At 34.1% G+C, this 15,765-nt stretch overlaps 1 protein-coding gene across 50 annotated transcripts in view; it reads left to right on the top strand.

Moving 5' to 3' along the window:
• RIMS1 (regulating synaptic membrane exocytosis 1) overlaps positions 1-15,765 on the top strand; it is a 436,905-nt gene that overhangs the window by 271,068 nt on the left and 150,072 nt on the right. The gene's annotated exons all lie outside the window — the stretch shown is intronic.

Here is a 15,765-nt window from a genome sequence, read left to right as displayed (position 1 = left end):
CTCAGGTACAGCACGTACTGCTGAGGGCATCTGGGGGAGCTCCAGCCGGCTCTTCTCAGCAAATGACTTTCAAGAGGTCCACTTTCTGCTAAGGGCAAGCTTAAAATCCAAAAGATCCGAGGCAACTAGGAGAAACGCAGTCAGCAACCTCTCACTCTAAAAAGACTGAATCAGATTGCTGCCTGATTCATGAGTCTAGACTTTTTTTTATTTTTTTAAATTAAATCTTTATTTTTTACAGTATTGCATATGTCCCCCATTGACCCTTTCTAGCCCATCCCCATCCCACTTCCTGCCCCAGGCCTTCACCACCCTATTGTCTGTGTCTATGGGTTATGCATATATGCATACAAGTTCTTTGTTTAATTAAATATGTTCTTTGGGAGAATAGAAGTATTTAATGTAAATTGAGCCATGTGCTTACAGAGTGGCTAGTCTTTGCTAGTTGAAAAGAATTATGAATCTTGTGTTCACTGTCATATTGACTAGGTCTTTTCAATGATAGATACTCATGATGAGAGAAAGGCTGAGGCAGTGATGTCTCATGCTCCCACACAGATGCACATGAGAGATGAAAGAAAAGCAAGGATCGATTTCTCTCTCTAGCTCTAAGGAACCAGTCTGATTAGTCATCTCCATACAAAGAGGTCTGAGGGCAATAACTTTATTAGTAAACTGACTAGAGGCCTGGTGCACGAAATTCATGCATGGAGGGGGTTTCCTCAGCCCGGCCTGCACCTTCTCCAATCTGGGACCCCTTGGGGGATGTCTGACTGCCGGTTTAGGCCCAATCCCACAGGGGCCTGATCGCCCCTACCTTGCCCCCCCTGCCGGCCTGATCGCCCCTACCTTGCCCCCCTGCTGGCCTGATCGCCCCTAACCTCCCTGCCTGCCTGCCTGATCGCCCCTAACTGCCTCTGCCTGCCTGCCTGATCTCGCCCCCAACTGCCCTCACCTGCTGGCCTGATCGCCCCTAACTGCCTCTGTTTCAGCCCCCACCACCATGGCTTTGTCAGGAAGGAAGTCGGATGTCTGGAAGATGGCCAATTGACCTGGACTAATTAGCATATTACCCTTTTATTAGAATAGATTCTCCATGATACGAAAGGTCATTTACTCAAGTCTCTTCCAACTTTCTGATTTTATATGGTGCTGTAGTTATTAGTGCGTGGTTGGGAAGCTCCTCAGGAGAAGGAGGTATTTTCCTTTTGAAGCATATTCTGTGACTGTTCCTGAGAAGAGTTCTGTTAATGAAATGATGGAAGTCATGTGAAAAACAAAGACAAAATTAATCCCAGTGACCAGCAAGTATATATTTTTCCCTATTTTTCTCCAGGTAATCCAGAGGCACTTTCTATTCTCAATTTTCTAAAGCCAGAGAGATTAGGAATAAGCAGGTGAAACTATAAAGTAGATAAATCAATGAAAGAATTAGTAATTATATTATAATAATATTAATAATCAAGAAGACTTTTATAATACTTATTTTCATGCCTGTGAATTGTAGGTTAATGAAATGGGTTTAGATTTTTAGATAGCCTGCTTCAAGTAGGCCAACTTTTATCTTTAAGAAGATAATTGTCATAATCATATAATAAGTTGGTCAGTTCTTTGCAGAAATGCAACCAAATTTTTTTGAATGTCCAGTTAATTTAAATTCATTGTTTCAAAGAAGGTTTTATATGAGTTGTATGAGTTTTAAAGACCTGGAAGACAAATTCTTATTTTGGTAAACTGTAAATATTGAACAAATTTCAAAGCTGACTTCAGAAAAGGGTCCATATTGATTGTAATAGATGGGTTCTAACAAACATGTTTTTAATTGTACAACATCTGTGAAATATTTTAGACTTATTCATAGCTTTTGAAGATTTTTAGATTTTTTTTTTGTAACAAGAAACTGGTAAACTTGCTGTTTTTTGTTTGGTTTTTATTCTTTTATTTAATTTTTGTCCTTTAAGAGAATACTTAGCCCTTGAATCTTGGTAGTCAAAATTGGAACAATTTTTTAGCCACTTTGAAATTTTACTTTTATTCCAAGACAATGTTTTCTAATAATTTATTTAGATTATATGAAATTGGTTCCTATTTTTTTATATTTTTCTTTTTAGTAAATGTCTTTGAAATTATTTAAAGCACTAATCAGGGAAGAAATATTAGCCCATCTGCATATAGTAAGTTCTCTTGCCTATTGATATTAAAGGCTTTTTAAAATTATGATTAATTAGACTCTTGATAATTCATAAAAGTGCTTTCTTATATAGAGAGAGCATGTGAATTCCCTTGCCCTCTGTATGTAATCACAAAGCTCATTTTGTCTGAGCATGGTTTCCTGACTTCCTAAGTGCTTAGCTTAAATAGGAGTCTCAATGAAAGTATACTGCTGAGGATGAGGACCTGCAAGATAGAATAATTCTGGGAGCTAAAGGTAACCCACCAAAGCAAGATAGCAGTGTGCTTGTCTGAGTCACTCCTTTATCCCGGCTCATCAGCCATTTGTTCTTAATTTTGAGAGAGATCATGGGACCCTCAGAGAAATAAAGGAAGCAATGGGCTCTCCACATAGAAACAGTCATGCACACAAAGTTTTATATACAATTTTAAAGGGTATATATATCCCTCAAATCTATGCACCCTATAAAGGAGTCACGTAACCCAGGTTATAACCTTGCCTTAAAGATTACAAAAACAGCCCTAGCTGGTTTGGCTCAGTGGATAGAGAGTAGGCCTGTAGACTGAAGAGTCCGGGGTTCGATTCCGGTCAAGGACGCATGCCCGGGTTGTGGGCTCAATCCCCAGTGGGGGGCGTGCAGGAGGCAGCTGATCAATGATTGTTTCTCATCATTGATGTTTCCATCTCTCTCTCCCTCTCCCTTCCTCTCTGAAATCAATCAAAATTATATTAAAAGTATTACAAAAACAAATTACTTGATATTCAGTGGTAGAAAAAGTCTTGCCTGCATGAAGGTAAGTAGTTTTTTCTTCTATGAATAATGGATAAACCCTAGACCTGCTTCAAAATGCTCTTGCTTAAAAGAATACTTAATTACCATTTGATATTTTCATGGGCTATGTTATTCCACAACACAGTGAAAAAATCCACCCCAGGCTTAACTATCAAAAAATGTAAATAAATGATTAAATATACTGATGTAAGTAAAGGGGTTAGGGATGACTGAAAATTCAAATACAACATAGAGAGCTTTCATTTAGATGAATAGGGGACTGTGCTTTGTGTGGACCAACATTATTTCATCTGTACCTGAAGGGCTGGCTAGGGCTTGTTTCTGTTCAGAATGCCAGACAGACTAGTTTTTTTATTCTCTGACAAAAGACTTCTTTGACAAATAAGTTGTGATTTCCTGACTTCATATGCTAGTCTTGTTCTAGATCAGACATTTAGTTATAGAGGTCTTCATGTAAGGTTTGTTTTAGTCTAGGAGATTTTACTGTCATCATCAGAACTATTAAATGAAGACACAAAAGTGATGGAAAAATTGAGTATGAAATTAGAACTCCTAAATATCTGTTTGATCACCTTAAAATATTGGTGAGAAACTCATGGTTTATAATGAGGAGAAAGATCTGTTTTTGGTGATTTTGCTTGAAGGTTGTCCTTTTTGCGTTTGACATCCAGAATCTTTGAACATACTCTCTTTAGTCTCCACATTTGCCCTGACTGGTTGTACGAAGCTAAATTGCAATGGGTACAGTTTTCATGCCTGTGAACTAACTGCACATCTGAGTATTTGATCTAAAATACAGTGAACGAAGACTGTAGCTAGTAGGCCCAAAGATCTGGTGTGTGTGTGTGTGTGTGTGTGTGTGTGTGTGTGTGTGTGTGTGTGTGTGTAATTTTTGTCTTTAAAACTATTAGTGCATCACTTTAGAAAACAAATAAAATTATAGAAATTCTTGATAAGTGAAATTATAAAGGCCAGCAAGATGTCTCCTTTCAATGTTTTTAATCCTTTTTTTGTTTTGTTTTGTTAACCCTCACCTGAGGAAATTTTTTCCATTGCTTTTCAGAGAGAGTGGAGGGGAGGGAGGGAAAGAGAAAGAAACATCGATGTGAGAGAGATACATAGACTGGTCACCTCCCTCAAGCACCCCGACTTGACTCCAGGCTGGGAACAAACCTCCAACCCAAGTACCTACCCTTGACTAGGAATGGAACCGGTGACTCCCTGATGCACAGGACGATGCTCCAACCACTGAGCACACTGCCAGGGCTGTTTTTTATCCCTTTCAACATTTTTTTTTTAAAAAGCACAATAGCCAGGCTGGAGTAATACAGAGTTTCTCATTTGAAAAATTAATATTTAGCCATTAGAATACAGTTGCAACAATTATTTGAATCCAAGTTCTTTAAAGATATATTTTAAACATGAATAATAAGCATTTTATACCTAAAAGTAAATGTTACTTACAGTTTTGCCAGATAGAAAGAAAATGAGTGTAAGAAATATTATTGACTGACTCCTGCATTTTAAAATGAGATAAGCAGCCGAAACTGGTTTGGCTCAGTGGATAGAGCGTCGGCCTGCGGACTGAAAGGTCCCAGGTTCGATTCCAGTCAGGGCACGTACCTTGGTTGCGGGCACATCCCCAGTAAGGGGTGTGCAGGAGGCAGCTGATCGATGTTTCTCTCTCATCGATGTTTCTAACTCTCTATCCCTCTCCCTTCCTCTCTGTAAAAAATCAATAAAATATATTAAAAAAATAAAATAAAATGAGATAAGCCTTTACTTTGATTTCAACTATATATATGGAGAGAGAAAAAGAGAGAGAGAGAGATCTTTATATTTTGGGAAAGGTTAAGGTAATTTATGATTTTTTTCTTAATGTTAGAACTATTATAATCACTGTTATAATTTGATATTTCTCATTGGTCCATCCATTTCTCCAGATCATTCTTGCTGTGGTCAATAGGCCATTTTAGCTAAAATTTGGGTTGATTAAATTGGAAATCATGTGCAGTATATGATCTTATATTGTTAAGACCATTGGACTTATTCTGTCACTCTTAAATGTGCTCATAGTTATTGAAATTACTTAATGACATTTACTGCCTTTGTGAGTGATATCACTCTATATCTTAATTAGAAAGGTTTGGTATCAATTTATAAAATTTGCATTAGAGAACTCAGGAAAAAATTATTATTCTTAATGTTATTGAAGTAGCATTCAATATAATATTGTTAACAAATTGTTCAGACTAATTTCAAATTTCAGTTTTATTGTCACTGAAAATGTTAGATATCAATGCTAATAATATTCAGTTTTAATTTTTTTCATAAAATATCTGTTAATTTCACAATGTAATTCAGTTACATAACCAATCCTTCAGAAATGATAGTTTTGTTCACTTTGTTTTACTCTTACTTAAGAGACATTAATTTTAGTAAGTATCTTTAGAAGACAATTTAGCCACTGTGTGTGTAGGACATTATTCAAGGAGCAATTAACCCTCTATTTTCCATTTTCGGTACTATATTCATAAAAATATCAAAAAATATAACATTCAAAGGGAGAAAACAAGATAATATTTATAGTGCATTGAATCCTTAATTTTAATACACCATAAATCTAAAGCACTATTTGATAAACTGTGCCATGTTTCTATTTTTTTGCATTGATGAGTAATGATTTAATTTTGGAATTATAAAATCTTAGCTTCAAATACCTCATTCTAGGTAACTGAGTTTTCCAATATGCTAAACAATTGCCAGCCGGCTTGTAAGTAATTTCATTTTCATTATTTTAATTAAAAAATTTCACATAGAATTGTATATTACTCTTTTTTATTTGTTTATTTTTAACCAGGAAGTCTGGAAGAAGGATTGCATCCTACTTTCATAAAAGTTCATGTTTCATACAATAATTTTTAGTTGTTCTCTAATGGCTATTGTTTTAACATCAGTTATTATGTTGCCTGTTAGTACAGTTATAGTATACTCACAGTATCACAGTGTTAAGGGCAGAAAGAGCCTTAACCCATTTGTTTGATTTGTTTGTTTTGTTTTTAATTATCCTGTGCCCATTCTTGTGAATTCTTATTGCTGTCAGTGTGCTTACCTGTACCGGTCCCTTTGTGTTTAGCAATGTGCATCTTCACTGGCCGTATGGGGTTCAATAACAGACCGACTCTTGGGATTGTGATTGTAAAATTATGAGTGAAAGTCTACTAGGTTTTTGAAGGAGTAAAGTCATGGACCTCAGATTTGTGATACTGGTTTTTGTTAGATGAAAACCCTTTTTAACTTACTTTCCATTCTTTGGCAAGATTTACAAATAAGCTAATAAAATTTGTGTTTACCAAATTCTGCTATTTAAAAGCTATAGATAAGCTAACACCTGTACATCAGTTGTATTTTTAAGTTGTTTCCCATTGTATCAAAGATATTTTGAGATTGATGAATGAAAATATCTAAACTTTAATGAAAATGGTTATAGTAAATATATTAAATTATGTTTTTTGTATAAACATTTAATTTTATTTTAATTCCCACTTTATAATCTACCTTAATACTAAAAGCGACTTAAGCTAGCCACCAAATGTGAATATATAGCCATTTGAAATAAGTTAAAAGTGTGTAAAACAGTTGATGAGTAAGAACAAGGGTAGAAAATTTGGTTTCAGTTTTAACCATAAACATTCTAACACACATGCTCTGAGAAGAGTTCTATGAGTTACAAAATGTACAGCTTCCATAACCTAAGAACCAGTCATTTACATACATACTTATTTTTCCTGATATTGACACCAGAAAGAAGGTTTTTCTGTGTAGTTTCACAGAGAAGATAGCAGCAGCAGTATGATCCATATGTGAGTAAATTCACCACCATTTAGTGATTTGCTAAAGGACAGTATATAAAAGGAATATTGGAGGCAGTGAGGAGAAAGGGACTCTGTGGAAATGCAGTGTAAGTACAGGTGCATGGCTGTCCGGTGGTCTGGATTAATTAAGAGTTTTATAATATCTTAGTAGATTTACTGCATATTCCACACAAAGACCTCTGTAGGTATTGCTTTAAATTAAATATTTAAAAAATATTGAAGTACATTGTCCTAAAAAAAATGTACCCTCTGAAGTGAGCTTGGGAGTAGTTCAGTACAGCTAAGTAATTGTGGAGTCATTGATCTAACGTTAGGCAGACACACTGGGCATTAATTAGGTTTGCCATGCATTTCTGAGTAGAAGGCCCATTCTTAAGAGAGCCCCTGTGACCAAGGCACAAAATCATGTTGAACATTTTAAGCCTAGGTCAGTGAGATGCCCTGATTTTTTAATGGAACAGGTTTTGTTGTGAAAATGTAAGATGAAGATATTTTGAAATTATTATAATGAAAAGATCATTTTAGAGTGATTAATCCAAATCTTAAATATGTAGGAACTCTGGACTTCTTTTCTTAAGTCAGTAGGTTAATCTTTGAGCAACCTTAACTTCGTTGGCTTTATACAAAGAAATATATATGCTATTTGCATTGGTGAATATTACCTTTTCCCCTTAGTTGTTTTTTGTGCTTTCTCTTACTTGAATTATCTTTCACCAGATGGAGCTGGAGCACATTTAAAGGGACTGCCTGACCTCCTATGCACTGCAGCAGAGGTTTAGACCCGTGACCTTGCAGTGTTTTGCAGCCTAGTTCTGATGGCTCTAATTTTGATGGTTTATGAATACAGATACTTAGCATTTTCTCTAGAACCATGTTGAGGCATAAACATCTTTTCTAAACTTCTATGCCTAGACTTTAAAAAAGTCCTTTAATGTTTCTATAACTTTTTGTTTGCATACGCAAAATAAAAACAAAGACAAACAAATAGAAACAAAACCAAAAAGAAAGGAAATAAGCAACATTTACAGTAACTTGCTTTGATGGAACTCTGGTTTTAAAACATCTCTTTATATTACCCAAAAAGTTTGCTAGAATAAATTTGTTTTCTAATATTTTTATAGCTTAATCATATATATTAAAGCTTAAGCAGTATCAATCCCTCATAAGTACTTCTGTTTTATTCTATATACCCTTAAATTCATCTTTATCATCATTTGACTCTTATCCTTATTATCTATATCACCAAAACCATGATAATGTATTGATCTCCATATTTTTCATTTTTATATCTTTGGATAGAGAGGCAGGTAGAAATTGACTTGACATTCAGAATTATTATTGCAAATTAATCTTATTTTGCTAGCAGTGCCTGGATGTGAGCTCTGGATAAAAACTAACATTTTTTTCTTTATCAAAGAGATTTACATCTAGAGTGCTTTCTTATATATGCTGTGAACTTGCCCAGCACTACAATTTCTTTAACCTGTGGTTAATATCCAGTCCCCAAACAATGAAAACAAATAAACCCCGATTTTTTCCACAGGGTTTCCTGGCTGGTTATTCCGAGGCTTTGCACGTGACAACCTGTTCTCCCAAGTGAATGGAATACTCAGTGTCAATGTGGAAGCCTGGTCAGTTGGAAAGTTGCAGTAAAATATTTCCCTCCTGTGTGCAGCACTTCCCAAATTCCTATTGACGAAGAGTCACTGTGTTAGAAGAAACGAAAAGTTTCCCTAAGATTGTTAATTTTGTGATTTGCTGTTCAGGGTACTTTCTTATTCTGTATATATACTCTAGGGAAGACATTTTTCAGTCATGAAGCCTCAAACCATATTTATACATGAAATTTATTCCTCTCTAAACTATTATTGGTGGAAATCATTTTGCCCTATCAATCATCTTAGACTTTTCTTCAGATACACTTTCTTATCATTTAATACAGATAATAAATACAGTCTGGTCTAGATTTGCTGAAGACCATGAATACCCTTCTTTTGTTATTCTAAGGCACAAAAGTGTGTGTGTGTGTTTGCGCGCGCGCGTGCGTGCGTGCATGTGTGTGTTTATGTATGCATGCGTGGTTTTTGTTTTTGTTATTGTTGTTATTGCTTGAAACTTTCAGGAACTTTCATTTACAACCACTTCTGGGTCTTGTAGCATCAGTTCACTGCAGAGCTAAAGAGTAAAGAAGTCATTGCACAACGTGGTGTTTTTGGAGTGTTTCTGAAACCTAAAGCCTCGTAGAGTCTCAAAAATCTAAGTTATGTATCTTTCAAAATTAGGAAAATTTAAACTGATGACCAATGTCTACCATCTCAAATAGCTTTTTATTTCTTAATGTCTTTTAGCCTATTTAAAGTAAAGTCATGAAATTTTCTGTTTTCCCAAAGCCCCATCATCCAGGTGACCCTAGTACATATTTAAACTTGTTATTTTTTAAGACCATCAATCTTGTTATTATTTAGATTATTTTGTTAGGAATATAAAAGACATATGAGGAAAGGAAAGAAATCTGAGGAAGTTAGGATGTTTATAACTCATTAGAATATTAATTATTAAAATGTATTCCATAGCTAATATCTATACCAAATAATTTTTAAGGTATAATATAAGCTGGTTGCAAGGAAACATTTTCAGGGGTATTCTGAGTCATCAGAAAAAAAATATATAAAGGCATAAAATGGTCTACTTGTTTCCTGATTTGGAGAAATTCAGTCTGAAATATTTGGTTTATATACCACATGTATTTTGTTCTCCCACTTAAAAATATTATATAAAGAAGAAATTAATGCTTAATTTTAGATTAAGGATATGAGCTGGTCAGATTAATTATTCAGATATTTTTGGTTAGTTGTTAATCTGTATACATTTCAGTGTATAGATTGCTTGACTATAAAAGTAGCCATATTCTTATTCCCTTAGGCTTACATTGGCTTTGTGGAAATTAAAAGGAAGATTTATGTTACTATTTTTATATAAGTTATTTCCTCCTCATTTAACAATTGGAATTTTTAAAAAAATATTCATTTATTCTGAACACTTGAGTATTTGGCTTATACCAAGTCAATTAATAATTTCTATAAACAAAGTGACTTCATTATTTTTCTAAGCCTATTTCACAGCATACATATTTTGCAAAGATTATTGATTTTACCTATATTAGTTAGGATAGGTATTCAACTATAACACCATTATTTCATATTTGTAATCGCAACTATATAATTATACTATAAAATCTATTTCTAAAGTTCTTTATAATTTACAAATCTAGCATATCTCATTTAATCCTCATAAAATATTTGTGAACAAGTGGCATTATCCCCATTTTACAGAGGAGGATAAAGTTTATGGAAATGTAGGGCTATTATCAAGAGAATTCACCTAAAATGGCAGAGTTAGGATTAGAATCACAAGTGTCCAATTTCTAATACAATGCTCTTTTTTACACAATAGCTAGTTTTCATGTTTTATAAAAAACAAAATAATTATAAATAGCAGATAAGATACAATAATGTTAATAGAGAAATTAAAATACAACGTAGTTCTCTGATTATTCAAAGTTTCAAATAAGTAAACTCTGGGGCAGAAAAGCATCTTTTCTTAATTTTTACATCCCATTAAAATTGACAGAAATGCTTATCAGTGTTATTACTGGAAATATTTTTAATATATATATTTTATATATAAGTTATTATTTTCCAACTTGAGGCCTTATCTTTTTCTTTTTTTTAATGACTGAACTCAACCAGAGCTCAACCAGAAATATTGATTCTGAGTTCACTATAACTGTTTTTATAGAATTCTGTGGTGGTAGGGTTGACATTCCAAAGTTTATTCTCAACTTCACCAAAAAGGACTTATTATCAGAAAAGTACCACCTCAACTAAATACATTAATGAAATTCTCCTTTTGGAGATAAGCTACTTATAAAAGACACAAGATGGCATCACAAGCCCTAAAGCAAATCCCTAATCTCTCCCTAGATGTAGTTCACTCTGCAGGTTCTGGTGAGCATAAATAATTTCTGAATACAAACATCTTTGACACCTCTTTAATTTAATTAAAAATAGTTGATGCATTTACTTGAACCATCAAATTTATATACCGAAGAGACAGAGAGAATGTTATTGTTGGTTCTATGGTAGAAACAGAGCATATTGTGAACAAAGGGGGATTTTGAAAGTGAAATTTCTAACATGCATTTAAAGAACTGCCACTCTAATGAATCCCTGAGGGCTGGAGATAATGTAATTCTTCCAAGCAATGACACTTTTTGTGTATGTATCCTGGGCCCAAACCAGAAATTGGGTTTTACGTTACTTAGAATTATTGAAGCATTCTTGCTGAAGATGAATAATTGGAGATGCATCTAGCCCTACCATCAAATTATGGAGTGACCACTGATGTGAATTTTGAATGAACTCACCAAAAAGTATTTGAGGACCAATATTTTTAGTTTACTAGGAATTTAGACTGACAGTAATTCATCTGTAATTTTGCATCACTACACATAGGCTTTCACATTTCACAGATTAATAATTAAATTTAACAAGTATGTTTTCCCATTTTATTTTATTGCCTAGAAAGTAAGTCCTATTAAATAATAGTGTTTCTTATCCCTGGCAGCTACTTTAATTTAGGTGAAATTAGGCCTCTAGAACTTTGCTGCATAGCACATTATTACTGATTTATTCCAATGTTAGTTCCACTATTGTATATAACTTATGGATGGGAGTGGACACACCTTTTGTAGACATAAAAGTATCTGAAATAGTCTTCTAAAGTAGGAGGAAAATATTTCAAAATGGTATTTTCATTATATTAATGAGAAGTTAAGCTTTTACCACAGTTCTTAGACTTGGATTTTAATTACTGTCTATGAAAAGAATGTCCTTGTAAAATATTAAAATGAGCTAAAATGTATGTTTTTATCACGTTATAACCAAAGCCATATTTATTAACTCATGTGTGCTGAACATGGTACTCTGTCTTAATTTGTCTAAAATTACAAACACATTCTTAGAATTGAGTTGGTTTTTGTGTAGGCACTGCATAAAACATTTAACAAATCTATATTTTGTCCAGAATTTTAATTTGTTTATGTACTGTGCTATAATAAAGTAGATTAGTAGTTATTTAATTTTATTTAGTGTCAATACACATTCTTTTGTGGAGGATAAACAAAAAAAAGGAAAAAAAAGAAAACCTTTTAAGAGATATAGGAAATCTCTGGGAAGGAGGATTCTTTGATTTTTGGTCTGTGAGTTTTATACTTTTTTTTAATGTCAACAATCTGTATTATATAGGAAGAACAATTTATTATTTTGAGATGACAGGCAGCACTATTATGATATGTTTTGAAATTGTGGATATTTACTATGAGTCAATCTTGTAATCAGTTTGAGTTCCATCTGTAATCACCATTCATTATAATGATGTTTCAAAAATATGCTGTGTATTTCTACTGGAGATAAAGAAGAATTCCAGATTTTCTAATATTGCAAAGCTTTAGTGTAGATAAGCTTTCCTTTACTACCTGCACATTAGATGAACATTCTACTTGGTTCAATGTAACTGTCATGAAAATTGTTAAATAGATATGTAATGTATGAAATTAGATTTGTGGTTTTCTCCTTACAGATTTCATATACTCATACAAACTCAATCATACATTTATGTTATTTAGAATGTATTTTTGTTCAATTGACTTCGATTGGACTTATTGGAATCTGCTGTGCCTTGACATGAGATCGTAAGATACGAAATTTAAAATCATCGAGATGCAAGTTTATACATTGTTACATACTCTAATCATGATGACTTGAGTGTAGGGACAGCTAGTTCTCTTTACAGAAGGCTCACATGTCATTAACTCACTTTTATTTGTGCAGTGAAAGTTGTGTGCTAATATATTATTTAACCTATTTTTCACAAGGGGTAGGATAAAAGTATTTTTTTAAAGAATTCACAAAAATAATGCTTAAAATTATAACACTGCATTAAACTTGGCTCTTTATGAATTTGAACCATTTAAATTGACTCAGACATTTCCTGAATCTAAGTTAATATTAATAGTAAATTTATCCCTTTATAGTTATATTGAACATTAGAACCAAAATGCTTTTGTATTAATTCCTTATACCGTGAATTTATCATTTTGTAGCTATGCCACTTGAAATCAATACCTTTCATCACATATTAGAAAAGCAATCCAGGAAAATGCTTTTTGTTAATGACTAGAGGCCTGGTGCACAAAATTTGTGCACTTGGTGGGGGGGGGGAGGCGGGTCCATCAGCCCAACCTGCGCCCTCTCACAGTCCTAGACCCCTCGGAGGATGTCCCCTGGGGATCAGGCCTAAGCTGGCAGTCAGACATCCCTCTCGCAGTCTGGGGCTCTCGCAGTCTGGGACCCCTAGCTCCTTACTGCCTGCCTGCAGCCGAGGCGGGAGAGGATCCAGTCACCAGTCGTGAGCCCGGCTTCTGGCTGAGCGGCACTCCCCCTGTGGGACGCACTGACCACCAGGGAGAAGCTCCTGCATCGAGCATCTGCCCCCTGGTGGTCAGTGTGCATCATAGCGAGCAGTCGTTCTACCATTCAGTTGATTTGCATATTAGCGTTTTATTATATAGGATATGCTGGAGTCCAAATATTTTAGGAGAAAGTTTTGTTTAGTGTTGCTTATTCCATTAATACTAAAGAGATGTGACTTATAAAGGCAAGTTAGAGCAGTTAAAAAGTCAATAATATCTTCAAATTTAGTAATTACATGGCAAGAAGAAACAAATATAGTTTAAAACTACATATTTAAGTTTTAGAATTTATTTTAATGGTTGATAATGGAAATTAGTGATAAGAAAACATTTAGAATTTATTCAGAATGTGAAGGAAGTGTAACTGTATTCTAAAATATAAAAAATATTATTGTATGTTTTTAGTATATATTGACAATACTATCTATGGCTAAAATTGGGGGATATGGTTTTATTTTAAGCTGCAAAATCTGTAGCATCCATATTACCACTGCCAGGGTAAGGTATGAATTATTTCTGGCTGCACAGGGAAATCACCTGGCAACTATATCTGTCCCATCTAAAGCCAATTAAATTAAACTCTCCATTCAAGATCATTATCCTACAAAGCTTATAGATGATAGAATAACTTTGCTTGAAAGCAATGTTTTCATAGTAAAGAGTGCTCGGTATCATCATCAAAATGTACCAGAAACATAATCTTTTGGTTAATTACATGTAAGCAAATATTCACAAGATATGTTAATCTAGATTTACTTAGGACAAATTGAGTTAAACACAGGGTTGAACCACTATATGAGAAATTGGGCCATAAGTCAGAGAAAGATCCCAAAGTTTTAGCTTTGAAGTCATATTATTGAAGCATACAACAAACTTTGTTTTCTTGAAGTCTTTTAAATAAGGTGGATTTTCATCAGTTTTTTTGTTTAACCTAAAAGACTTCACAAAGCAGCTTTCAAATTACTTATCGAAGTCGTTTTATTTTTGCCCCAGTATTTCAAAATGAATTAGCACTTAAGAAGTCATCAGACCTTATTACATGGTATATGAAATTTTAGGGAGAAAGCTTTATGAATTGCAATAGGATTTCGAATGATATTTGTAGTTAATTTTAATTTTATTATTATAAATACTTTTTTCTTTCAAGAGAAAAAAAAGCTTTAGTATCGTGATACTAAAGACAGCCACTTTAAAAATATGCATCTGACCTTTAAAAACAATAAAAATAAAGGAGAAAAAAATCTTTCCTTTTACAAATGTTCCTATATTTCATTAACTGAGAAGGTCCAGTAGAAGATTAAAACTCTATTATTATTGACACCAAGTTGTGTATACATTTTAAAGTGAATGATTTTGAGAGGGTTAGAGACCCCATGTGAGTAAATTTCCACAGAATATAGTTTCTTCTAATGCATTTTTAATATTCAACCCTTTATAAAATATATTACTTTTACCTATATGACATATTTGAAGAACATTTTTGTATTTATTGTAGTATGTATAACATTCTCCATCAACCTTTCTAAGATATCTATATATATAAAAGCCTAAGCGACCATCCAACTGTCCAACTGGTAGCGGTAGCTATGACATGCACTGACCACCAGGGGGCAGACACTCAATGCAGGAGATGCCACGCTGCTGTGACTTGGCAGCTGTGGTTCTTGGGTGACACACCCAGAACCAGAGAGGAGGGAGCCTGATTCTGGGGTGCATCGCCTGAGAACCACCCTCTCGCAATCTGGGACCCCTCGGGGAATGTTGGAGAGCTGGTTTCGGCCGATCCCCACAGGCCAGGCCGAGGGACCCCACTGATGCATGAATCTGTGCACCGGGCCTCTACTTGTATACAAAAGAAAGGGGAGCAGCCACTGAGAAATTGAAGTGTATGGCTTTTTAATGCTGGCGTATTTAAAATGTTTGTTTCCTATTACATTTCTTTTATAGTGTCTATATCTGCAAGGCCTGTTGTCTACATAAAAAGTTTTTACTTAGGACCTTCAGAGATTCAGCCAAACATTTCCCCAGTAACCAGCTAGACATCTCATTGTTAGATGGCATGCTTTCCTCATTCTGTTAACTTTTTTCTCTTTCAAGATCCACAGGGAGAAGTATTTTAAGTGACTTAGTCTCATGTATGAGATGTAAAAGGTCATTTTTCTCACATGGGTAACCCACTCTGTCCTTTCTTCCTATACAATTACTGAAAGAACTGATGCTTTCCAGTACTTTTTCCTTTTTTTCTCAGATGTTTTCTTTAGCATTCTTCTTTTAAGCTAAAACAATAAAAATTAAAGGTTCATAAGTTCATTTTTACAAAATTAAGGATTATAAAGGTCTTTTTTATGGCTTCTGTAAAATGAGTAGTCTGTCATTTGTAAGTACACTTTTG

The sequence above is a fragment of the Plecotus auritus genome (genome assembly GCF_963455305.1).
Source record: "Plecotus auritus genome assembly, chromosome: 4".
NCBI lineage: Eukaryota > Metazoa > Chordata > Mammalia > Chiroptera > Vespertilionidae > Plecotus > Plecotus auritus.
The sequence above is the reverse complement of the archived record's forward strand: the minus strand, read 5'-3'. Positions and strand labels throughout refer to the sequence as shown.